Genomic DNA, 17,839 nt, shown 5'->3' with positions numbered 1-17,839 from the left:
CCTACCTATATAGTTTAAGTTTAAAAAATTTGGCTCTCAAAAGAAATTTCAATCTGTACTATTGATATTTGGCTCTGTTGACTAATGAGTTTGCCGACCTCTGCCCTAGCCCATCGTTTTTCAACCGCTGTTCCGCGGCACATGTTGCCTGGTGTGCCGTAGGTGCAGACAAGACAAGAATTTTATAATTTTTCACTATTTTGTTTACTTAATATTTCATAATGAAGTAATTATAAAATACTTTCTTTGTGTTTATTTGATTCCTATTCAAGAGAATTACTTTATATATAGTCAATATAGGCACAGAGTTAAATTTTTTAACATTTTCTAATGGTGGTGTGCCTCGTGATTTTTTTCATGAAACAAGTGTGCCTTTGCCCAAAAAAGGTTGAAAAACACTGCCCTAGCCTATTTGGCTCAGTGGATAGAGTGTCAGCTTGTGGACTGAAGGGTCCCAGGTTCAATTCCAGTCAAGGACACATGCCTGGGTTGTGGGCTTGATCCCCAGTAGGGGGCATGTAAGAGGCAGCCAATCAATGATTCTCTCTCATCACTGATATTCCTATCTCTTTGTCCCTCTCCCTTTCTCTCTGAAATCAATAAAAATCAATAAGAACATATAAAAATTTGTGCATGGGGGGAGGGGGGGTCCGTTCAGCTCAGTCTGCACCATCTCCAATCCGGGACCCCTTGGGGAATGTCCGACTGCCTGCCAGGCTAGTCGCCTCCAACTGCCCCCCCCCCCTGCAGGCCTGGTTGCCCCTAACTGCCCCCCCTTCCCGCTGGGCTGGTTGCCCTTTACTGCCCCCCTCTGCCAACCTGGTTGCCCCTAATTGCCCCCTCCGCTGGCCTGGTCACCCCTGTCTTTCCTGCAGGCCTGGCTGCCCCCTACTGCCCCCCACCCCCAGTCGGCCTGGTTGCCCCACGCAGCCTGCAATTCAGTATTTGGTCATCCCTCACTAACCCCCTGCCGGCCTGGTCACCCCACACAGCCTGCTGGTTGTTACTGTTACTGTCACTGCGATGGCGTCGTGGACAATCTGCATATTCCTCTATTATTCGTGTAGATTTTTAAAGTCCAACCTAAATTGGACGAACGAGCTCACTCCTCAGGCTCACACCCTCCCAGCGGCTCTTGCCTCGCCCAGAACCCTCTGCTCCGGGTCCAGCGGTTTCTCTCTATCGGCTGGAGGAGTTCCCCTCACACAGAGAGAAATGAAGGCGGGAAGGAGCCCGCCGCTCCCTGCCGGGCGCCGAGGACAGGAAGACGGAAGCACCGAGCAGCCGCAGTGCTGGCTCCGCTGAGCTGACGTGATTCACCTCGTCACACCTCCCAGCTCCCCCTGCTCCCGCTGCGGCGAACCTCGGCTCCCAGAGACAGTGGAGGGAAGCAGATGCTGCACTCACACCAGCGTCCCTGGAGGGTCCGGCAGAGGCCCCGACGTGGGGTCCCAGGTCAGGCCCAGCTTCCTCCTGGGGTGCAGCCTCCTCCCAGGACCCGGCCTCCACCCGGGGCCCGGCCTCACCCGGGGCCCAGCCTCCTCACAGAGCTTTATCTGGGCAGGAGCAGGAAGAGGATGTTAGAACGTGTGTTCCTTTCACCTCATCCTCTAAGTGTCTGCCTGCACAGGGACCAGACGCTCAGTGCCCCATAAACACACACCGAGTCTCGCTGCCGGGCCGGCTCCGCATTCCCGGAGGCTGGCCGCCCAGACGGAGCGGAGAGCCCGTCTGTGAGCTGTGGGGTCGGTGCGTGCGGAGAAGAGAACCCGCGGGCCTGGGCCTCCGGCTGCAAGGACGAGGGTGCGGGGTTCAGCCCAGAGCGGACGCCCGGCTGCGGTGCCCCCCACCCCCCACCCCTGTGCCTCTGCGATGCCTCCCTCACTCCCACGCCTCTGCAATGCCCCCCATGCCGCCCTCACCCAGCAGGCAGGACGCTGCTCCCGCAGGAGCAGAGCAGAGCAGCTGGGAGACGAGATGTGCCCCGCCTGCCAGTTGTCCTGCTCGCTGTGCCTGGCAGGGGCAGCGCCTTTGCCGGGCTAGAATTAGCCTCTTTCCCAGCAAGAAGTGCAGTGACAGGAGAAATGGGCAGGTGACGCCACACCTGCAGGCGTTCTGCTGAGGCAGGGAGGCCGCCTGCCCAGCGGGAAGGGAGCTGCCTGGGCAGCGGAGGGGGAGGCGGGTGCAGGGAGCTGCCCACCCGGCAGGGAAGGGGGAGGCGGGTGCAGGGATCTGCCCACCCAGCAGGGGGGGGGGAGAGGGGTGCCCATGTGTCCTCTGCCTGCCTCAAGCCAGAGCCTCGCCCGCCTGACGTGAGGCTCCCTCCTCTGAACCCACACCCACGCGCTGTCTCCCCCAAGGCCCAGTTAGCCCCGCCAGCGATTCCCCAGCTTCCTCATCGCTTGGCACGTTACTCGGATTCACCAAAAATACATTTTTGCCAAGCAGACAACAAACAGAATAGGTCAACGTGGACTCATTCACACCAGATGGCTATTGTGTGGCTGTTGTAACAGCTCTATCAGACGACCTAGGGGAAGAGAGGGCAGTACTCTGACTGCAGAGGCAGGTCCTGCGGGTTTAAGGCTGTGTTCAGCCCGCCCTGAGCCAATGACATGTGCGTCGGAGGAAGGAGGACCCGGCGGGCGCCCGCTCACACCGCCCAGGGCCAGGGCGCGGTCGGAGCCCGCAGGGGCGGAGGGCTGGCGAGGGCCCTCGGCGTGGGCAGCCACAGGCGCCCCCCCCCCCCACACACACAGTGCCAGAGCCACGGCAGAGGCGCAGCCATTCCTGTGCCCACTGCTCACTCAGCGAACACTCCCTGGGCGCCCGCTGTGCGCCGGGCCCCGTGCTCAGTGCTGCTGCACAGGAGTGACCAAAGCAGAGACGGCTCTTTGGAGTTTAGGGACTGGTGGGGACATAGACAACAACCCGTCAGCAAGCACACACGACTGACACGGATGGTGCTGAGATGGAGGAGCTGGGAGTGGGGGCGGACCAGGAGTCACCGACGGCGCCTCACGGGCTCCCTCCCGCCAATCCACACCGCGGTCTGCAGCCCACGGTGCCTGTGGCCTAGAGCCCAGGTCCGTCCACGGCCCCGTCAGACCCTGTGCGGCCCTTCCCATTCCATCGCATCTGACCCCACAAGCTCCACTCCGGAAGCACTGTCACCTCCGCTGTGCCGAGAGGATGCCGGGATTCCGTGAAAGCGGCACAGCCCGGAGCGGGTGCGAGACCAGGCCTTTGGGGCGTGCCCCGTCCCTCATGTCCCTCCCCACCACAGCGGACAGAGCCCAGAGCCGCCAGCGCCACCGGGCCGGAGAAGCCCGCTGCGTCACCGCCTGCCCGCTGCCCGCTGCCCGCTGCCACTAGCCCGCTGCTGCTGCCCGCTGCCCCCGCTGCTGCTTGCCCGCTGCTGCTGCTGCTGCCCGCCTTGCTTCGGTTCTGCCCCCCGCTGCCCGCTGCTGCTGCCCGCTGCCCGCTGCCACTGCCCGCTGACCGCTGCTTGCTGCCTGCCCGCTGCCGCTGCCCGCTGCCAATCCACTGCCAGCTGCTGCTGCCCGCTGCCCGGCTGCCGCTGGCCCGCTGCTGCTGCCCGCTTGCCCGCTGCCGCTTGCCCGCTGGCCCGCTGGCCGCTGCCTGCCGCTGCCGCTGCCCGCTGCTGCACGCTGCCGCTTCTGCTGCCGCGGCGCTGCCCGCTGCCCGCTGCCGCTGCCCGCTGCTGCTGCCCGCTGCCCGCTGCTGCTGCCCGCTGCTGCTGCTGCTGCCCGCTGCCCGCTGCCCGCTGCCGCTGCCCGCTGCTGCTGCCCGCTGCCACTGCCCGCTGCTTGCTGCCTGCCCGCTGCCCACTGCCCGCTGCCCAACTGCCCGCTGCCCGCTGCCCACTGCCCGGCGTGCTGCCCGTCTGCCCGCTGCTGCTGCCCGCTGCCTGCGCTGCTGCTGCCCGCTGCCCGTGCTGCTGCCCGCTGCTGCCTGCCCGCTGCCCGCTGCCGCTGCCCGCTGCCGCTGCCACTGCCCGCTGCTGCTGCCCGCTGCTGCTGCCCGCTGCCCTGCCACTGCCCGCTGCTGCTGCCCGCTGCCCGCTGCGCTGCCCGCTGCCCGCTGCCGCTGCCCTGCCCGCTCTGCTGCCCCGCTTCTGCTGCTGCTGCCCGCTGCCCGCTGCCCGCTGCCCGCTGCTGCTGCCCGCTGCTGCTGCCCGCTGCCCGCTGCCCGCTGCCCGCTGCCCACTGCCGCTGCGCTGCCCGCTGCCCGCTGCCCGCTGCCGCTGCCCGCTGCCGCTGCCCGCTGCCCGCTGCCGCTGCCCGCTGCCCGCTGCCGCTGCCCACTGCCCGCTGCCCGCTGCCCGCTGCCCGCTGCCCGCTGCCCGCTGCTGCTGCCCGCTGCCCAACTGCCCGCTGCCCGCTGCCCGCTGCCCGCTGCCCGCTGCCCGCTGCTGCTGCCCGCTGCCCACTGCCCGCTGCCCGCTGCCCGCTGCCCGCTGCTGCTGCCCGCTGCCCGCTGCTGCTGCCCGCTGCCCGCTGCCCGCTGCCTGCTGCTGCTGCTGCTGCTGCTGCCCGCTGCTGCTGCCCGCTGCTGCTGCCCGCTGCTGCTGCCCACTGCCCACTGCTGCTGCCCGCTGCCCGCTGCTGCTGCCCGCTGCTGCTGCCCGCTGCCCGCTGCTGCTGCCCGCTGCTGCTGCCCGCTGCCCTCTGCTGCTGCCCGCTGCTACTGCCCGCTGCCCGCTGGGTGCTGCCCACTGCCCGCTGCCCGCTGCCCGCTGCCCGCTGCCCACTGCTGCTGCCCGCTGCCTGCTGCCACTGCCCGCTGCCCGCTGCTGCTGCCCGCTGCCCGCTGGGTGCTGCCCACTGGGTGCAGGCTCAGCCTGGGAGTCACGCCCAGAGAAGTCACCTCCTCAGATAAGGACTCTGTCTCTGTCCCACCCCAAACTCCTGCCACGAGGACACCCCTGGGGGCTAAACACACATGGCATCTCTGCCTTTGTGCACACACGTGTGTGTGTTAGACCAGAGAGACAAAGAGAGAGGGAGGGGAGGGGCGGGGAGAATCAAGGCCAGCCACCACCCACCTGCAGCCCCTCCCTCCCTCTGAAGCCCTTAGCCTCTCGCTGCCTCTTCCTTCCTCTCCTCACTCCGTCTGCCCACCTCTCCTTCTGTCCCTGTGTGTCGCTCTCACCCAACAACGAACACAGCCTGCCCCTCCCCGGTGTCCTCTCCCCAGCGCCCTCTAGTCAACGCTGACCCTGGGGCTGGACCCTCTTTCTGCTCCAGCCCCGGCCCCCGCCGCCCCCGTCCACCTCACTGGGCACAGAGTCCAGGTGTCGGCACGGCCAGCAGGAGCCACGGCACCAGCCCTGCCAGCCGGCCACGTGAGGGCCAGCTCGCCACGTCTGGGCGCCCAGCCTCCCGCCACCTCTCCAGCTCCTGTTTAGAGCGAGCCCGAGGAGTGGGCACAGAGCTGCCAGCTCGCAGGCCTCACCGACAGGCCTGCTGCGAGAGGGGAAGTACCCCCTCCTGCACCCCCCCCCCCAAGTCCGGGGAGCACCGTCCTCTCCAGCACCGCCCTCTGCAGCCTCCACGCTCCTCACCATGGCGGTGAGCTGCACTCAGAGGAGGGACCAGACAGCCACACCACCCCCTGGGGGCCACGTGGGGCCCAGCACCCCCACACCCGCCCCACACCTGCCTGTCCCCCCCCTCGCCTGCAGCAATCACCCCTCTCCCCCGGGAGCTGGCCCTCGGCCAGGCCTACAGCCCCCGACTCAGAGCCGACTCCAGAAGCTCTCCCGTCTGCGTCAGAGTCCCAGGAACCCACCAGCCCACCGCTCCCGCCCCGTGGGCGGCCCCACTACCTGGCCCGGAGGAAGAACAGGCGCCTCCGCAGGGAGGAGACAGGGCAGAGGCAGGCGCTGCAGGACACGGGCCCAGGGCGCAGGCCGCGCACCATGCTGGCTCAGCGCCGGGCCGCATGGCCCCCGGGGCCTCGATGGAGGGCCGCGCCTTCAGCGTCCGCTGCTTTCAGCACCAACCGCTGGCGGGGCCGGCCCGGCGGGCGCCCGGGGTCTGTGGTCCCCACCCCTCTGCTCAGCCGGAGCCCCGGCCGTGCCCACATCTGGCAGCGCTCGGCGCTTGGTGAGTGCCCTCTCCTTTGTCCTCGGACGGATGGAGAGAGGACCAGCTGCACCTGCGGTGATGTCAGCTGCCGGGGGGGAGCTGCCTCGAGGGGAGGGAGCTGGCGGGGCGATCACCTGGTGTCCGGGGACCGTGGGGACTTCAGGGGCCGAGCAGGTGGAAGGAGCCCGAGCGCCCTGGAAATGTGCTATTTTGGGACTCGTTCTGGGCAGAATCAGCGGAAACGGAGAGCCCTCTCCCTCTGCCTCCTCCGGAAGAGGCGCCTGATCTGCCCTCCTCAGCTCCAGAGCGTTAACGTGCCTCCTCCATTAGTTCCCCCGAGTCCCACTCCTGGAGGGGCGCTCCCCGATGCCACAAAGCACACACCGTGCCTGTCCTCCGGGCTCGGGCCAGCGGGAGGCCGAGCAGGAAACCAGAGCGAGCACCCACCGCAGAGTGGCTGAGCAGGTCACCACAGAGGGCGCCACGCCTGTCGCTGGCCTGCAGCTCGCCTCCCCGTCCCAGCACAGCCCCCAGCTCAGCCCCAGCACACCTGTCACCAGGCTCAGCACAGCACCCAGCACACCTGTCACCGGCCCGGCACAGCCCCTCCCACACCTGTCACCGGCCCGGCACAGCCCCTCCCACACCTGTCACCAGCCCGGCACAGCCCCTCCCACACCTGTCACCAGCCCGGCACAGCCCCTCCCACACCTGTCACCGGCCCGGCACAGCCCCTCCCACACCTGTCACCAGCCCGGCACAGCCCCTCCCACACCTGTCACCGGCCCGGCACAGCCCCTCCCACACCTGTCACCCGGCCCGGCACAGCCCCTCCCACACCTGTCACCGGCCCGGCACAGCCCCTCCCACACCTGTCACCAGCCTGGCACAGCCCCTCCCACACCTGTCACCCGGCCCGGCACAGCCCCTCCCACACCTGTCACCGGCCCGGCACAGCCCCTCCCACACCTGTCAGCAGGCTCAGCACAGCCCCTCCCACACCTGTCACCCGGCCCCGCACAGCCCCTCCCACACCTGTCACCTGGCCAGGCACAGCCCCTCCCACACCTGTCACCCGGCCCTACACAGCCCCTCCCACACCTGTCACCAGGCTCAGGACAGCCCCCAGCACACCTGTCACCCAGCCCGGCACAGCCCCTCCCATACCTGTCACCTGGCCCACACAGCCCCTCCCACACCTGTCAGCAGGCTCAGCACAGCCCCTCCCACACCTGTCACCCAGCCCGGCACAGCCCCTCCCATACCTGTCACCTGGCCCACACAGCCCCTCCCACACCTGTCAGCAGGCTCAGCACAGCCCCTCCCACACCTGTCACCGGCCCGGCACAGCCCCTCCCATACCTGTCACCCGGCCAGGCACAGCCCCTTCACACCTGTCACCCGGCCCGGCACAGCCCCTCCCACACCTGTCACCCGGCCTCGCACAGCCCCTCCCACACCTGTCACCCAGCCCCGCACAGCCCCTCCCACACCTGTCACCCGGCCAGGCACAGCCCCTCCCACACCTGTCACCCGGCCAGGCACAGCCCCTCCCACACCTGTCACCTGGCCCACACAGCCCCTCCCACACCTGTCACCTGGCCCACACAGCCCCTCCCACACCTGTCACCTGGCCCACACAGCCCCTCCCACACCTGTCACCCGGCCAGGCACAGCCCCTCCCACACCTGTCACCTGGCCCACACAGCCCCTCCCACACCTGTCAGAGGGCTCCATGCAGCTCACCTCCCTGTCCCAATCAGAAGAGGTGAGGGTGCATCCCAGGAAGATGTAGGCAGAGAAAAGGTGGACCCAAACCTCATACTTCTTCCCCCGCCTTCCCCGTCCTAAGGACATGACCTCACTTCCTGCCACAGAGAAAGCAGACCCTCCGCACCTCCGCACACCACCCAGGGACGCCCCGCAGCCGCCCGGCCCGCCCACTCAGCGGTCCTCCCCTGTGATCACATCGGCCTCCTTCCAACAGGGGCCACCCAGCAGAGCCTGCTGGAACCTCAGGACTAACTCTGATGACCTCCCTCCTCTCTCACACCCTCTGTCCAAGCCGTCACCGATGGATGGGCGTTTATCCCCTGAGAACAGCTTCCGTTCACCCCCTTTTCTTTCTTTTTTTTTCTTTAAACCTCACCTGAGGATGTTTACTTGTTGCTGTTTTTTGTTTGTTTGTTTCTTTTTTTCTCACTTTTTTTTTTATTAAGGTATTATATGTGTACATACCTTACCAATCCCCACCCCCACTCCCATACATACCCTCCCTCCCCAGAGTTTTTCGTCCATTGGCTATGTTATATTCACCCCCTTTTCTCTTTCCATGGCCACCGCCCGAGGCCAAGCCACAGCCCCCTCCGCGGACCCCTGCCATGGCCTCCGCACTGCCGAGCCGCTGTCAGCTCCAGCCGGGCTGCCCCGGTCCTCTCCACACACCCAGGCTCCTCCGCGAGCAACCTGAGCCGGCCTGGAGGGCGTGGGGGCATCAGACCCGGCAGGACGAGGCACAGGGCAGATCCCGGGTGCCCAGCGCCGGGCAGACTGGGAAAACAGGGACTCAGCCAGCGTGACCCGCCTTCCCACAGGGCGCCCCTCGACTGTGGTCCAGAGCCCGGCCCCGCATACGCTGGCTCTGCGTCCGGACCGCCTTGGCCTTCCTCCCCCGCAGATCACTGTCCTGTGGTTTAGAGCGTCAGAGGCGGAGCCGGGCCGAGACAGCCTCCCCCACAGCCCTTGCAGGACCCTGCCCTAAGCACTGGCCCTGGGGCCAGCGAGGTCCTGATCCGAATCAAACCCTCTCAGGAACAAAGCCTCGGGTCTGCTGGCCACGGAGGTGGGTTTTAATGAAACCAGAGATGACATTTAGGCCTCAGCTGTGATTTAGCTCCAGGCCCAGAAAAGCAGAAAAACCAGATGAGGTGAGGCCAAGGCTGACATCAGGGCCAGAAGCGATGACCAATGACCCCTCACCTCGCACTGACCCATCAGTGGGAACCACCACCCTGAGGGGACACACGTGGGAAGCTGATGCATATCCTACTGAGACCCTCCGGGGACCTCCCCAAATGCCCCGACTCCAGGAAACAGACAAAGCGCCCCCGGGCTCCCTCCGGAGCACGTCCATGCCTGCCCCCCTCGCTCCCTCCCTGTATCTCTGCTCTCTTCCTCTGCAGCTCCGGGTCCCGCGAGACTTGCACCCAGAGGAGCAGCAGCAGCTCTTCCCAGCACACCCCCTGCCTGTCTCCAAGGCCCCTTTTCTCTGACTCTCCACCGTGGCCCGCCCCTGTCACTGTGACCGTTCCTTCTCGGTGAGCCCATGCAGCTCAGCGTGGCTCATTGCTTTCCCGCCATTTCTAGGGCCAAGCAGCTGGCCTGGGCTCTCCCTGCAGCTTCTACCCTAAGCCCCCCCGCCTTGGTTCCTCTGTCCCCGGCTTTCAGACACACACGGTCTCTGAACCACCGGGACTCGTGCTGTGAAATCTGCATGACGTCACGGACACACACACTCCTGGCCGGCCCCCTCTGGGCCTGCCCCTCTCCAGCCGCACTGCCACCTCCCTCTGAAGACGCCCCGGCTCCCTGATGCTCTGCACTCAGACTCCTGGTCACGGCCCACAGGCTCCTGCCCATCTCAGCTCATCGCACCTCACCGCTTCCTCCTCACCTCAGACTCACCCTTGGGTCTTAGCTCAACCATTACAACCCCGCCCGCCCACTGCCGTCTGGTCCCTGTCTCTGATACGCTCTCAGGGGACACTTCTCCTTTCTTCAGCGCACACGTCGGAGTTCATGTTTCCTCTGTCACGTACTCTGCTGTCCCCTCCACAAACGCAACGCTCCGAGAGCACATGGCGCATGACAGGTAGTTTGTTGAGTGAATAAACGAAGGACATCCTCTACAAACTTCTCACCTTGACCTGCACATTTCTGCTTCTGAGGCTTAGGAAGTGCTGTGTGGATTCTCCCCGATCACTCCAGCCTGCCCCCTGGGTGTCTCTGGTTCTCTCCTCCCCAGCCTCTGCTTTCCCCTCATAAACTTCTTTCTTTCCTTTCCTTTCCTTTCCTTTCCTTTCCTTTCCTTTCCTTTCCTTTCCTTTCCTTTCCTTTCCTTTCCTTTCCTTTCCATTCCTTTCCTTTTCTTCCTTCCTTCCTTCTTCCCTCCTTCCTTCCTTCCTTTCTTTCTCTTTAAAAAAATTATTTTATTGATTTTTTACAGAGAGAAAGAGAGAGGGATAGAGAGTTAGAAACATCAATGAGAGAGAGACATCGACCAGCTGCCTCCTGTACACACTGCACTGGGGATGTGCCCGCAACCAAGATACATGCCCTTGACCGGAATCGAACCCGGGACCTTTCAGTCTGCAGGCCGACGCTCTATCCACTGAGCCAAACCGGTTTTGGCATAAACATTTTTCTACCTCTGCTCTCAGTCACCATGAACGAATCGCCCTGCAGAAGGCCCTTCTTAGTTCTCATCTTACCCATCCCCACCTTCCTGCTGCCTCTTCTTTCTGAGCGTCTCCTCGCTATTTCTGTCTCCCAGCGTCCTTGGCTTCAGGCTAATTTCCTCTCCCTCTCCCTCCGCCTCTGCGTGAACTTTGCTAACCCCAAGCCCATGTATCGCCTGAGCTGCAGACTCATGTCCGAGTGCGTCTTTCAGTCCGATCCCCTGAGCTTCAAAGGGAAGGACTCGTTAGGGAAGCCCAGCCCAGCCGCACAGGGAGCCCGGGAGTCACTGCTCGCTGGGGGTTAGGGAGGAGAAGGCCCACGGGAGCCGAGGGCCCCACCCCTTCCCACTCCGGAGACTAGAATAGAAACACCAGCCTCAGCTCGGAGCCCTCAGGGGTCCCTCGCCGGACCTGAAGGAGGTGCGGCAGCAGGAAGCTTCCGGCAGCTTGTCGGCCGCCTCCCCGGCCCCGTGTCCGTGTCCGAGCTGTCGCCAAGGACGTCCCTGCCTCCTGTGCCTGCTCTTCCTCATCTTCCCTCTCAGTCCCCCCTCCTCCCTTCTGCAATAAATAACACCCTGTCCCCCCTCTCCTGTGTCCAACACGTCACACACCCCGAGTCTTTGGGATTTTCATGCATCTGTGGATCCCCTGTGTTCATATATTAACATTTGATTTTTTTTTCCTCTTAATCTGTCTCCATTAACTTACTAGCCTAGCCAGAAGTTAAAAGATGGGAGAAAATTGTATCGATTTTGTGTTAGCCCCACACTAGTGTTCTCTCCCTACTCCACATGTCTAAAAACTCACCACCACTCCTGTTCTCCAAGTCCTTTTATCCGATATGTTAACAAATGATAAGAAGGAGAAGCAGCAGCAGCAGAACGTAGATAGTAGCCACATGCCAGTGCTGGTGCTGTTCTAACCATCTTACACGCACCCCGTTCTCAACAACTCCATGAGGCATGAGCTACATCTGTGCCCATTTTATAGACGAGGAGAGTGAGGCCCAAGGTGAGGTGACTTGCCCACAATCACAGTCACAGCCGGGCAGGCACTGGCCGTGGGGACGATGCTGCCTTTCCTTTGCGCCCAAACCGGAAACCTGAGGCTCACACTCAGCATCGTCCTCCGCCCAGAGGCATGTCTGTTCCCCCGTCTGATAGCCCTCCCCACTGGTCCCGCCTTCCTGTCCTTCCGCTGTGGTTCTGGAATTCGCCCACCTGGTCCCAACCTAAATGTCACCCCAGCCAGCCGGCCCTTCCCAGCCCGCTCCCGGCCTCTCAAAACGCCCAAGCCCGCGGCGCCGCCATGTCCGTGTTCTCTGCAGCACTTCCTGGCACCGGTGCTCCTCACTGCCGGTTACCGCCCTCCTCTCACCGGGAAGGAGAGGGATGCTGAGAGGGGCTCAGCTGCCCCAGGCCTGCAGGCGCTGCTCACGGAGGACCTGTCACATGGGGAGTGGGGAGCAGGGTGCCTCCTTTCGCGTCCGCCTGTTCCGTGTTCGCCTCTGAGGTTCCCCTTCCACCTCGGACCAACGTGTTTCCCCACCAGAGCCTCGGGGAGCGACCTGCCCTCTCGGGAAGGAAGCCGCTCTGTCATGGCGGCAGGTACACGACGGCACCTGCTTCTGGTCACGTGCCCGCCACCCCCTCCCGGGACACAAGGGGCAGCAATACCCAGCGCTGGTCCTAGCCCGGCTCTCCGCCGCCAGGCTCCCCAAGATGCTCCCCTCCTGGCGATGGGCTCTGGGGAGGCTCTCCCCCACCCACTCCGGCCCCTCCCCAGACCTCCGGCGCCCCTCCTCCCTCCCCACCTCGCCCCAGGCACGGCACCTGAGCAAGTTTCTTTTTATTATTGCAATTAAGTTGTTTATTAATTTTCATTAACAACATAATATACACCCTTCCAACAAATAAGCAGAGTATATAAGAAACAATTTAATGAAACTACAGTTTTCTCCTGATGTGGTTAAATATATCAACCACTTTATTATATCTCTTCTCTGCCTTACGCCTAGGAAGATACTTCCTATCCCAAAGGTTAACTAAAAAACTCTGCTAGCCATGGCCTTGGCCTGCGGACCGAAGGGTTCGATTCCAGTCTAGGGCACAGGCCCAAGTTGTGGGCTCCATCCCCAGTGGGGGCGAGCAGGAGGCAGCCGATCCATGATTCCCTCTCATCACTGATGTTTCTATCTCTCTACCTCTCTGAAATCAATAAAAATATATTTAAAAACAAAACTCTGCTAAATATTCAAGAATCAGGGAATTCCCCATATTATGCAAAGTTCCTGAGCTCGAGCACACACACACACACACACACACACACACACACACACACAAGTTGGGCAACTTTCTTTCTTTTTTTAAAATATATTTTATTGATTTTTTACAGAGAGGAAGGGAGAGAGATAGAGAGCTAGAAACGTCAATGACAGAGACACATCAACCAGCGGCCTCTTGCACACCCACCCACCGGGGATGTGCTCGCAACCAATGTACATGCCCTTGACCGGAATCGAACCCGGGACCTTTCAGTCTGCAGACCGACACTCTACCACTGAGCCAAACCGGCTTTGGCTGGGCAACTTTCTTAACTCTGCTGAGCCTGTTTCCTAAATTCTAATCTGAAGAAAAAACACCAGCATCTATTTGATAAGATGGTTGAGAGGATTACATTTAAAAGGGCCCAGGAAGAATTCCAGATGCTGAAAGCAAGAAGAATTGCTATTTTTAAGAATGGATAAGTCCCCAGGACATTTAACATTAAAAATTACTTCAATATATTCCTTACAGAAAATACAAAGGCTGACGCACACACACACACACACACACACACACACACAAAGAAGAAAAGAAAGAAAGAAAGAAAGAAAGAAAGAAAGAAAGAAAGAAAGAAAGAAAGACAAAAAGAAAGAAGAAGAAAAAAGAAAAGTCCATGCAGGCCCTGGCCCAATGGTTCAGTGGTTAGCGCATCATCCCTTTCACCAAAAGGCAGCAGGTTTGCTGCCCGGTCAGGGCATATACCCTGGCTGTGGGTTCGATCCCTGACAGGGGTCATACGAGCAATCAATCAATGTTTCTCTTTCACAGAGATGCTTCTCTCCCTAAAAAAGGAGAGGGGGGAAAGGCGTATGCAAGGCCCATTGCACAGGGTCAGGCACGTTAGAAACAAATCCCTCAGTTTTATTAATGAAATAAACGAAATAATAAATCCCGTGATAGACGTTGCCCATCACACTGCAGTGTGCTTGCTTCCTCACGGGAAGGCGTGCCTCACCAGGATGCTCTGAGGAGACACGTCGCCCTGACCTCTCCTGTCGGTCCGGCACTGCGCGTGCTCAGTATCCCCTGCCTTCTTCCTGCCTCTGCTTCTTCAGGGACAGAGTGGGGATCGGCTGAGAACTGAGAGCTCAAACCCTGAGGGCCGCAGCCGCCAGGCACTTACACGCGCTCTCATTTATTCTTTGCACGAAAGGCTTTCTATAGATGAGGAACCAACAGGGAGGAAGGCTGAGTGAGTTGCCTTTAAAAATGCACAGTGAGAAAGGAAGCAGGTACAAACACCCAGCTGGTCTGACCTGATGCTTCCTCTCCCTCTTTCCAGCCCACATGGAGCCCCCGAGAGCGAGCCTCTGCCTCCTGCCTCTGCCTCCTGCCTCCTGCCGCCGCAGGCTCCCCGGATGCGCACGCACGCCTGCAGGAGGGAGCTGTGGATCACGCACGAGGCCCTGCTTGCACTTGGCACCCCCCGCCGCCCCCCCCCCCCCCCGGGACTAAACTCTCCGGCACCTAAGGGCCTCCTGGCTCGCTGTGCCTCCTCTGGTGAAGCATACCTCTATAAAGGCTAATATGCAAAGTGTCCCCTCGGGAGTTCAACCAGGAGAATAGTTCGATGGCTCTCTGTGACATGTCTGACCACCGGGGGGCAGTGCAGAACGAAGGAAGGCCCCATCAGCCCGATGGCCAGCCAGGCCTAGGGGCCCTGCCATGAACCAATCTCGTGCACTGGGCCTCTAGCTGTTACAAAAACACCCCAGGAGAGCGCTCCCTTCCTACAGTGCGGCTTTGTCTGCAGGTTCCTACCAGCGGATAGACGCACTAAACAAAGACCTGGCACCTTGAGGACCCTGATAATCGGTCCAGCTTGGGCTGACTCTGGGAACCTATGTTTTTCACGTGTATCCCAGACTCTACTTAGGAGGTTAAAAAGGACCAGTGTCCCATGTTCCATTACACGCGTATACATGCCTTAGGAAGTTAGGTCTATTTTGCTCTCTACTGGAAATCCAGGGGATTATTCCTCCCTCTGAGACAAATCCCACAATCCCATAAGTTGATTCTTTCTCTAAAATCAGCCCTGCTCCCCGATGCCCACCTGCTCAGGAAGCGCCTACCCCCCTGCACAGCTCCCTCTGCTCACCGCACTCCTCAGGCTTTCCCGTCGGCACAGAAGCCGGTGCGGACGAGGAACAGTTCCCAGAAGCCTTCGCTCCGGGCGCCTCGGGAGACGGCCCCTCCGGTGTCTGCGGACATTCTTAGATTTCTGGAGGACAGCGATTCCGGCTCTAAATATCCTATCCGTCTGACCTCTCACAGGAACAAGAACAACCAATGCTACCGTTCATCTCACACCGAAGGATTGAAGTTTTGATTTTTAAAAGAGAAAAAAATCTATGATAATTGTGTTCTGCCTGACCTGTGAAACTGTCCTTCATCTTACGTGATCACAGCGTTCGAGAATCAAGAGCAGCCGCTGAAGGGGGTCCCTGTCACCCACCTTCGACCTGGCCACTTCGCTCCCTCACAGTGTCCCCCAGGGGGGTGGCCAAGGTGAAGGAGACAAAACAGGAAGGCCGCCAGCGGAATGTCTGACCAGCAGCACAGTGCCCGTCAGATAGGCTCAGAGCAAAGAGCCTGAACCACACACACACACACACACACACACACACACAGACATATACACACACAGAGACACACACAGATACACACACACACACACACACACAGACACACAGACACACAGAGAGACACACAGACACACAGAGAGACACACACACACACACACACAGACACACACACACACACACAGACATATACACACACAGAGACACACACAGACACACACGCAGACACACACACAGACACACACAGACACACAGACACACACACAGAGACACACACACACAGACACACACACAGACACACACACAGAGAGAGACACACAGACACAGACACAGACATACACACACACACATACACACACACACAGACATATACACACAGAGACACACACAGATACACACACACATCCACAGACACACACACAGACACACACACACAGACACACACACAGACACACACAGACACACACAGACACACACACACAGACATATACACACACAGACACACACACAGACACACACACACACACACAGACATATACACACACAGAGACACACACAGATACACACACAGCCACACACACACAGACATACACAGACACACAGACACACACACAGAGACACACACACAGAGACACACACACAGACACACACACAGACACACACAGACACAGACACAGACATACACACACACACATACACACACACACAGACATATACACACAGAGACACACACAGATACACACACACATACACAGACACACAGACACACACACACAGAGACACACAGACACACACACAGACACACACAGACACACACACACAGACACACACAGAGAGAGACATACAGACACAGACACAGACATACACACACACACATACACACACACATACACACACACACAGAGAGACACACAGACACAGACATACACATACACACAGAGACACACATACACACGCATACATACACACACAGAGAGACACACACACAGACACACACACACACAGACACACACACACACACACAGAGACGGGGCAGGCCCCTGCGGGCCCCGGACGGATCCTGCGGGGCGGCGCTCCTCGGCTGCCCAGGGTGGCCGCCCAGCCGCAGAGCGCCCGGTGTCCTGGGCGGACCCCTCGCTGCCCCTTCTCCCGCTGGTTCCCTTTCTCAGGCTTCGGGTGCTGAGAAGGTCACCCCAAACGGCCCGTGTCCCGGCCAAACCCTTCCCGCAGCCGATCCTGTAATGGCCTCGCTCCCGCCTCATCCCTTGTCTCTGGCTCTCACTGGTCCATTTCCATTTCCGCGTGGGTCCCCCAGACACCGTCAGACGGGGACCTGCCTCGGCCTCCGGCAGGGACCAGGCTCTCCGTCACCGTCTGGCACTGTGTTCTGTTCGGTAAATAACCCCACAGACTCTTCCCACATGAAATCCTATCAACACTGCTGCCGCCGTGTTGGCTCCCCGTAATAATCTGCCGCTTAATAAGCGAATATAAACTTAAAACGGGCAGTATATAACAGCACATCTACTTCAAACAGGCAAGTCCCCGTTCCTGCCCACATTCTCTCTGAAACAGCACAAAACCTCATTCCGCCGCCGTCTCCCCTCCCTCGAGGCTGCGTGTGCTCTGAGCGGGACAGAAGGAGCGAAGGGCCGTTTCTCCGTCAGGAGGGCAGAGCTGGCCCCAGGCCCTGCAGCCGCAGCCTCCTCGCCGGGCTCAGCTCAGCTCACTGTGCGAACCCAGCCCGTCTGAGGCACAGGCCCACCGCGGCCACCGGCGGGTCCTCACAGCCCAGGACTCGCCGGTCTCACCTCACCTGTCACCGAGCTCTCACTGCACCGTACCGGCCTTGTCCTCCTTACCCTGACTCCGGCCATCACGGTGCCTTCGACACCGGGCACTGACCGCCACCACGGGGCGCCTCCCGTCCCTGCCACCCGGTCTCCTCTCTCCGCTGCACGTGCTGACCTCTCCCCGGGACCCCGGCCGCAGGCTCACCGTCCCAGCGCCTCCTCACTGACCGGCGCCTCTTTCTCAGGCTTTGACCACAGATGCTGGCATCTCCCACTCCTGTTTCCCCGGTTCTGCTCATGGCAGAAGCAGCTTAAACACTTACTGTTTCACCTCGTTCCTCTCGTCTCTCCCTCCATCCTGTCCCTCTCCATCCCTTCCCTCCCTCCCCTCACCCTCCCCTCCCTCCATCCTGTCCCTCTCCATGCCCTTACCTCTCTCCCATCGCCCTTACCTCCCTCCAGCACCCTTACCTCCCTCCCCTCACCCTCCCCTCCCTCCCCTCACCCTTACCTCCCTCCAGCACCCTCCCCTCCCTCCCCTCACTCTTCCCTCCCACCTCTCACCCTTCC

The 17,839-nt window shown here is 60.9% G+C and overlaps 1 protein-coding gene across 8 annotated transcripts in view; it reads right to left on the bottom strand.

The window, feature by feature from the left end:
* Positions 1 to 17,839, bottom strand: part of GRAMD1B (GRAM domain containing 1B) — a 172,780-nt gene that overhangs the window by 114,023 nt on the left and 40,918 nt on the right. The window lies entirely within an intron of this gene.

Source organism: Pipistrellus kuhlii, unplaced genomic scaffold, assembly GCF_014108245.1.
Source record: "Pipistrellus kuhlii isolate mPipKuh1 unplaced genomic scaffold, mPipKuh1.p scaffold_m20_p_88, whole genome shotgun sequence".
NCBI classification, from domain to species: domain Eukaryota; kingdom Metazoa; phylum Chordata; class Mammalia; order Chiroptera; family Vespertilionidae; genus Pipistrellus; species Pipistrellus kuhlii.
Note: the sequence above shows the minus strand (reverse complement) of the source record. Positions and strands in the feature narration are given on the sequence as shown.